At 34.6% G+C, this 9,400-nt stretch overlaps 1 pseudogene; it reads left to right on the top strand.

Annotated features, from left to right (window-relative positions):
* Positions 1-589: 589 nt before the first annotated feature.
* LOC111376609 lies at positions 590-6,251 on the top strand (annotated as a pseudogene).
* The last annotated feature ends 3,149 nt before the right edge of the window (positions 6,252-9,400 follow it).

Below are 9,400 nucleotides of genomic sequence, written 5' to 3'. Positions count from 1 at the left end.
TTTTCAAAGGAGTTAGTGTCTAATAACTTGAGTTGATACATATTTTAGTGACACTCTCCGATGATCAACCCTACATTCATTGTTATAATCAATAGTTTAAATTGTTGATTTGAAAGTCCTCATTGAATGATTATAATACTATTAGAAAATCGTAATTCTTGATAAATGGGGGAACGATATTGCCCCTTTTGCTCAAAAACAATAAGATATCAAAGTGTATGATGATTCATTACGTATATGAATAATGATAGAAATTTTTAATAATATAGATTCTTATTTCTTAATGACATTCAATAATCAAGACAATTGATTAAATCGCATGACACAATTTCAGGAAGTTCATTAATATATATCTTCTTTATATGAAAAAAAATCTATTTGAATAATCCTCATTAATTATGCATCTATTCCCTTTTTATGAAAAAGAAATGCCCGTATCATGACATTTCTCAATTTACGACGATGTAGATGGTTTCATCATTGGGGTTAATTGCAACTATACAAATATGGAATACTAATCTGCTATTAAAAAAATAGGTTAAGGACCAACATTATAATTTTACAGAAGCATGTATACTTGGATTGATGACGAGAAAACTATGACCGAGTAGCGGGGAAAATGGCAGGAAAATCTATCACTTTACGCTACCCTCAATTCCAAATCAAATCCATCCCAGACTCCAAATTAAGCCGGCCGTTCTTTGTTCAGCCTCAGCCCCTACGTCAAATCTTCATAAAACTGACAAAATTCAACACCCAACGTTGCGTTTTTATTCATACTCGAAAAAGTATATTTTGTTTTCATTATTCGATTCAAATAAAAGAGTCTCTGAAAACATCGCCTCTATTAATGATGATGAATTTGATGACTCAATTATGACATGGGTGGTTATAATATAGTTGGGTCAGAATGATCATTATCGCTGTTTTTCTTAAAACCCTCCAAAAATCTCAGCTTTTGATCACCGTTTCGCTCGCTCATGGATCCTGCCACGTCTCGTCCCGCTGTAGTTATCGATAATGGCACGGGGTATTTTGCAAAGATCGTTTTTTTAATAGTGATTAAACTGTTTGATGAAATTCCCAAAAGACATAAGCTTTGTAATTTTTTGAATTTTTTTTGCCGTTCTTGTTTATAACCAGGTATACTAAAATAGGTTTTGCTGGAAATGTTGAGCCATGTTTCATAGTCCCAACTGTAGTTGCTGCGAACCAGTCATTTGTCAACCAGCCTCGAGTTAGTTCTACGAAGAGCAGCTATTTTTCAGCGCAGTATAACGCCGGTGTGATGGCAGATCTTGATTTTTATATAGGGGAAGAGGCATTCTCTAGATCAAAGTCGAATAACAATTACAATTTGAGATATCCCATTAAGCATGGCCAAGTCGATGATTGGGATGCAATGGAGAAGTTCTGGCAGCAGTGTATATATAATTATCTGCGTTGCGATCCAGAGGATCATTACTTTTTATTGACAGAGAGCCCATTGACTGCACCAGAGAGCCGGGAGTATATGGGTGAAATTATGTTTGAGACATTTAATGTTGCAGGACTCTATATGGCGGTGCAGCCCGTTTTAGCTCTGGCTGCTGGTTCCACAACGTCCAAGGTTGGTTTTCATGTCATTAGGCTAGGAGGATTTACGATTCTTATTCTGTTTAAAGGTCTTTGATGATTCTTAGCTATTCTGGTTATCCTTTTTATATGGCTAACTGAATGAGTTTCAAACCTGTCTTCTTCGCTTCCCAAGATATTTAGGGAAAAGGGCCCTTGTCGGCCACTGCTTGCTGACGACGGAACGCATAGTCAATTCAGGGTCCGGAGAAAATGAACAATGAATTTTTGGTTTTTTGTTTCTTGTTTTTTGTTTTTTTTTTTTTTTTGTTTTTGTTTTTGTTTTTAAGTTTAATTTAAAGTTACAATTTTACCCCTATTAAAATTGGTTAAAGTCAATTTATTGGGTTAACTAACGGTCAAACTAACATAAACCATCTATTTGGACAGATGCGAGTTTTTTAAAGGTTTGATACTCACGTTGACACAAACTAAAGGTTTGGGCAAAGATTGCTAATAAACAAAATGTTTGTTACTGTTGCTGCAATTTCCCCCAAAATATATTCATTCATGATTATTTAATTAATTAATCTGTGCCCACTGGATTTATCTGGTTCACGCCATCAAAGAGTGCCTGAAAGAAATCTCGCTTCCAGATCTTCATTTGTCCGAACACCAAAGGAGAGAGGCAGTTTTGAATTCGATCAAGCTCCAATATCCAATCAGGTTTATGCCAATTCGTGTTTTATATCATTTCATTTCATTTCATTCATTTTTGTTTGGTTATTCATTCACATCAACTCTCAATCGTTGACCTCCAAAGACTGAAATCACTTTTCACTGATTATTAAGTAAATTTATTTGAATATTTAATTCATATCTTTATGGAATTCACTCGTATCTTTCCAAACAAGTTTGATTTACATATGTTTATTTGCTTTAGTTATCTCAGTTTGATTTGACCTCTTTATTCCTTTTGATAAATTTCTTTGTTTAATTTTGTTTGTGATGTAATTTTTTCCTCAAAATAATGTTCTGGATAAGGCTTTCTTTTTGGTAGGCTAAGAAGTATGTCAAAGTTCCATCAATAAGCGTTTTCATTCTTATGAGTATTTCTTTTGCAAGTGTATCATGTTTCACTAATAATCATTTACCGAAATTCAAGATCATTATTTTTATAATCTTTGTTCTCTGCTAGGTGGGAAAAGGATTATCAATTTGGAGAAAGTGATGGTGAATGGGAATCACGGCTTGTATATGCATAATTGGCTGCTGAATACGTAGTGGCCTTGCAATCTTTATGTCTTGGGGAAGGATGAACATAGTTAAGGGTGTAGCTGACCTTCTTAGGAGGACTTCAAGTGGACAGAGTGGAGAATCCGGTTCCAGGGGATTTTCTCTACCTACGCCAATTATTCTGTTCAGGTTCTTAAAAGTTTTCTTATATACATTTTGTCTTTATCTTATGCTAATTAACTTGAATGTATTGAATCCGAATAACAATTCTGTTAGAGCTTTCAAGCTAAAGTGCGTCTAGAGAAGGAAAACTGATACGTTTGGCCAAAATTGAGTCTTGTGCACTTGATTGTTAGCGACAAAGCTTTTATATCTTGAAAAGGAAATCTATTTTTCATTAATTTAATGGTCTGTTAGTGATTGAAATGATCGTTTTGAGTTCAACATGATGGCTACATTAAAGTTCAAATGTATTAATGTTGCCTCATGCGATTGTATGTCAAGACGAGCTGTTTCTTTGATCCGTCTTTTTGAAATCCGAAATATTGGTCTTTTAAGCCAGATCATTCATGTAGAGGAAAGGGATTGAGTGACCTTGTTTATTCTTTTCCTTACTCAGTTTGGAGGACTTTTCATGCTCTATCGATGTGCTTGTCAATTCATTTAGCCTCCATTTGGTAAAAAGTTATAAATGGTTTAATTTATAAATCGATAGAAATGAGTGTTGGATAAGTGGGTAGCAGTTGTGTACCCTACGAAAATGTTTTGAAGTTTGACAAACTTAATTATAAGTTAATTTAATCGAAACATGCACATAGTGATAATTTGTAATCTTGGAGTGGGAACACGATAATTTAGTGGAAAAGTAATTGTTTTACCAGTCCTCTTTTTGGGATTGTTATTATTCTTCATGTTGTTTAATGTAGGAAAGAGGGGAGCATGTTCCACCCGAGGAGTCCTTTGAAGTAGCACGGAAAGTCAAGGAAACATATTGCTACACTTGTTCTGATATTGTCAAGGTATGTCTGTAGACTGATGACTTTAAAACGGAGGCCGTCCTCTGATCTCCAACCCGAATAAGATGCAATATTGCTTATTGACCATCGTTTACAATTTCGGATATTATATGCATTAATTTCTTTCACTTTATATTCATACACATGAATTTGCGTGCCTTAGTGGTATTGTTACAGGCTCTGAATTTTCTTATTTCCTTTGCACTTCAACTTTCTCAGAGATATGTTGAGGGTTGTTTATAACAAGTCTTTGTTCTTTGGTAATTTCAGGAGTTCAATAAGCATGACAAAGAGCCAGCAAAATATATTAAGCAATGGAGAGGTACTAAGCCGAGGACCGGGGCCCCATATTCTTGTGATATTGGCTATGAACGGTTTCTTGGACCCGAGGTTTGCTGTTTTCTTTGGCTTTAAGCTTGATTTGAAACATTATATTTCATTGTTGCATGTTCTCATTATAAAATTGCTGAAAAGTATGGTTTTTGTTAGTTTACAAGTTTAAGATATCACATACTTCGTTTGAACAATCCCCGTAAACCATTAAAGGAGCATCGGCTATAGATGAATTATTTTACATAGGTTTGTCTCAAATCCATGTAAATTCATTGTAGTCTGAGTTTACCTGTTTCTCATGCGACTGAGACTTTGATCTTAGTTTCACTTGTTCCGATGTAACACAAGGGAATAGACCAAAATTTGTTTCACAGGATTCATGTCAAAGATTTGGTAATAATTATTCCAGTAGGCGGCAAAAAATAATACTAGAAATTGTTTGTCATAAGATTCATTTTCTTGGTTTTGAATTATCATGTCAGAGAAGCAAATCGATGTTGGTGGAAACATTTATGTTGATTAACTTGGCTTGTTGTGCAGGTATTTTTCAACCCTGAGATTTACCAGAGTGATTTTACCACCCCCTTACCAGCCGTGATAGATAAATGTATCCAGTCCGCTCCAATAGATACAAGACGAGCTTTGTATAAGGTTGGCGTGAATTATTAACTGAATACACCTATTTATTTATTTCTTGAATATTAAGGGCTACGCCCGTTTATGAATATTGCAGAATATTGTATTATCTGGAGGATCAACCATGTTCAAAGACTTCCACCGGAGGTTACAACGGGAGCTGAAAAAGATTGTTGATGCTCGGATTCTTGCACATGATGCTCAGCTTGGAGAAATAAAAGTGTGTCTACATTACTATTATAAGCATTGACGGTGGAATTTTAATCAGTAACACATTATAAGTATTGACTGTAAGGGTTGCTTCTCCAGGCACAACCAGTTGAAGTGAATGTTGTCAGCCACCCTATCCAGAGATATGCAGTTTGGTGTGGAGGCTCTGTACTTGCATCAACTCCCGAGTTTTTTACGGTAGATTCTATTACTGAATTTAGAATCTCAATCTTTGGAGGAACTTTAATTGATCATATGGTGGATTTGGTCTTTGGGAGAAACATGATGTTGGCATGTCAGTGTTAGGATTTGACTTGGCTTAAATTTGGACACCGACAAGCCATCTTTCAATCAAAGGAATGATCACTTCATTACCTGTGAGAGTGGGCGAAATTATGTAGATTTTTTCCTTTCTAAGAGGATACATCAATCTTTTTGTATAGATTACAAAGTCATCTAGTGTTTGCGCTCCTTTTGCATGTGAGCCCGAACTTGTTTCTTTATAAGAAAAAGAATGTGAGATCCTTTTGGATGTTTCCTTGTCAAATAGAGTCGAGCAGTCTTCAGCTATGCGTTAGACATACACTGGTCATACAAATTTACCTTTTAAGGCCATCGTTTTCATTGATTTCCCATTTCCTTGTCCCTGTGCTTAATTGTATTGCAATTTATCACGTTTTGTTTACTTATTTTACAAGTTCGACTCTTTTCTTTTGCTGCAAACAGGCTTGCCATACAAAGGCAAAGTACGAGGAATATGGAGCTAGCATATGTCGCACAAACCCTATTTTCAAAGGAATGTATTGATATGACTTCCATTCAAGTTGATGACTGGGGAGCCATTTTTCTTGTCGACTTCTGGAAAATATTGCATACGCCTTCATGTATTTTTACAGGTTAGATTGTAGGAGGCTATGTAGAATAGGTTTTCGGTCTGATCTTTGTTCATGGGAAGAGTTGGCACGTTTTGATTGAATCGTTGGCACAGTCGACTATCGACTCATCTTGGGGATTCAGCTTGGCTTAAGTCTTAAATGATGAAAATTTTCCTTTTAAGGATAGTAAAATATCTTCATTGTGGTATTAATGAAGATATTTATTATTTTGGATTAATGATTAGGGTATCAATATTCTGTTAGAAAGTTGGCTAGTTTTATACAAACTTCTACTTAAAAGCAACAGTGTGTATATTTTATCTGCACCTCAGTGATGGAACTACAATTTTTCATCGACTGCTATCAATCTTGATGTCTTTTTACAATTTCATTATTTCCTTCTTTTTTTCTTTTTCTGTATTAGGATAAACTTGAATTTATTTTCATTATGAATAAGTATGAAATGTGTATAGGATGTGAGCTCTTGGTGTATCTCTTTTTGTTGATGGCATATAGTGTATAGTCGTAAAAGTAGAATTGGCATAAATGAATGTAGTCGTAAAAGTAGAATATATATATATATATATATATATATATATATATATAGTCTACCCATGGAATGCACGGGCTATGTTATTTTTTAAGGTAATATTAGTGTGTTAAATTTGGTTGATCAAAGAAATTTGAGCTGAATAAGATCAATAAAATAAACTTAATTTGACAAGGTAAATTTCAATATGAATTTACCAATAAAATATAATTTCAAAGTATCTTAAGAGTACAAAGAAATTAAGAAAATATTTTCTTCATCACCGTTAATAGAAACATCATAGAAGAGATTGTTTCCAGTTGTACATGTATTAATGTGTGTGATTCAGACGACACTGAACAAAAGGCCGGCACTATGGTAATGTCCATTTTGATTAAGACATCAAGCGATACAAGAGAAGAATAAAATTGATTTGCCCCCCAGGATACGTCCCAACTGGTAAAGATGAGGGCGCTTCAAGGCTGGCAGATCAGAGGCCGTGAGTTCGATTCTTGAAAGGCTCTTGGAAGACAGATATTCTCCTGGAAGGCAGGAGCTCTATTGGAAGGTAAGGTGCAAAGATGGGAAACGACTCGCTTGACACTTTGGCAGATTAGTTGGGGGGGTTTTTGAGCACTGGTCAGTTTGGGACATAACCTGCAGTTTAACCTGTCTGCAGCTTGAGGGGCCAAGATGTAGACTCCAGGATTTAGTCATTGTAAGGTGGATACTTGGATATCAAAAAAAAAAAAATTGATTTATCTGCAATGATTGAAATGAATAAGATACAAAAAAATTGAGGACAATCAACTTCAAATTTTTCTTTCTAGCATCAGATGAAAATGGTCAACAATTAAGTTGTGATTTTACCCCTTGAAAAATGAAAATTCCATAACGAAACCAAAATTGGTGTTTCCAGTTCAAGATCAAAGCAGACAAGTTAATTAGCTTATCAAATTGAAATTATTGTTAATCATGTTCAAATATGTTCAAAGTGATGATAATTTGATAATTGGCAAAGATACATAAAAATGCCACACGCTCAAGTAATTAGACAAGTACATGATTATTTTTTTCTTAAAATTGAGGACAATCAACTTCAAATTTTTCTTTCTAGCATCAGATGAAAATGGTCAACAATTAAGTTGTGATTTTACCCCTTGGAAAATGAAAATTCCACAACGAAACAAAAATTGGTGTTTCCTGTTCAAGATCAAAGCAGACAAGTTAATTAGCTTATCAAATTGAAATTATTGTTAATCATGTTCAAATATGTTCAAAGTGATGATAATTTGATAATTGGCAAAGATAAATAAAAATGCCACACGCTCACGTAATTAGACAAGTACAGGATTATTTTTTTCTCGTCTTCCCAACCAAGTCAACGCACGTGAATATGCAATCAAGTAACTTGGAATCATACTGCAAAATTAACGCAATCAATTTCCTCTTCTACAAACAAGCAACGTAAAATCAAATGAATATTTCCAATTGAAGGGCATGAGATCGAAAAACTTTATCCCCTTGATCAGTAAGAACAAATATGGGCATACCTCCCGGATTTGTCATAGTTAGTACAGTTCTCTACCTAAAAGCACCTAAAAGCCAATGAGTAGGCAAGCAAGAGTGTCGAAGATAAAAACCTATAACTTTTAAATCGACAAAAAAAGTCATAATGTTCTATCTTTAACAATTGCAGAGATACCGGCAACTTAACAATTTAGTGACATGACTGATATGAAAATAGCAAAATAATAAATGCAAAAATGTGTAGGCAGCTTGTCCAAAAGTGTTATTCACGTCCGAATTCATCCACATTAAAAGCATATGAAACAACAATAGGGATGTAAACGAGCCGGGCAGAGCCGGCTTGCGAGCCTATAGTTTCAGCTCGAGCTTGGGCTGGTTAAAATGGCCGAGCTTTTTTGCGGGCTCGAGCCGGGCCGAGCAAAAGTTTGGCCAAAAAAATAGGCTCGTCCCGAGCCGGGCAGGCTCGTTTTCTCCCATATTTTATTTATTTATTTATTTTTTCTGCTGCCTTGCCCGTGTCCCCAAAATGGGGCTCGGCCTGAGCTTATGCTCGGGTCTATCGAGCCCCGAGTCGAGTCACGGGCGGTCCGAGCCGACGAGCTCGATTGCCATCCCTAAACAACAACATGAAAATTCAGTAATAAATTGAATTAACCACGTAAATGAATATGCATGTGGATTTATTCATAAGTCAACTTGAAGCAAAGACAAAGGAATAAAGCACAAAAACCAAATGAAGAATGTGCAAAATCAAAGCCTCTAAGTAGAGGTTGTAATAAAAGTTTCAGGCATACTAAAATATTCTATATTAAAGGAAATTTTTTAAAATGTTCTTTTGTTTTTTTGTTTGTAGGAACTCCGCACACACGGTAGAGTGGAATTTTTTTTTTAAATGTTCTTTTTTTTTTTTAATTTTGAAAAATGTTCTTTTGTTTTTTCGTTTGTATTTGCTTTCATGACTTAGACATAACATTAAAATCACATAATAATCGTTCATAAATGATGAAAATTAGCTAAATAAGAAGTTGAAATGATATTCATGCAAAGTTGTAGTGAGTAACATTTATCGTGATCTCTGTGTTGTGCGGTTTTCTTTCATGGATTGTGCTACATGTACAAATACATTTGCACTAAAAGTTTTACACTCTCACAACAGAATGGTGGGGACAACATTGCTGAATTTTTAATGTAAGGGGAACTCGCATGCATGTGAGAGTGAGTAAACCATTTTGTCAACCAAATTTTGTAAAAATAGTTTTATCCTTTCTTCCAAAAAAAAAAAAGTTCCACAAAATAACTCGTTAAATGTGAACACGAGCAGACAGAATGAACAGTAAAAAGCATATTCACTCTTATAAGGTAAAAAAAAGTAAAAAAAAAAAAGAATTTAAAGTTGCGTGAGAAAATGAAAATGATGGTTTAGAAAGTGATGGTACTTACAAAAAAAAAAAAAAAAAAAAAAAAAAATTTATAAATAGAAC

Source organism: Olea europaea, unplaced genomic scaffold (assembly GCF_002742605.1).
Source record: "Olea europaea var. sylvestris unplaced genomic scaffold, O_europaea_v1 scaffold1532, whole genome shotgun sequence".
Taxonomy (NCBI): domain Eukaryota; kingdom Viridiplantae; phylum Streptophyta; class Magnoliopsida; order Lamiales; family Oleaceae; genus Olea; species Olea europaea.
This window is presented reverse-complemented; position numbering and strand designations above follow the sequence as displayed.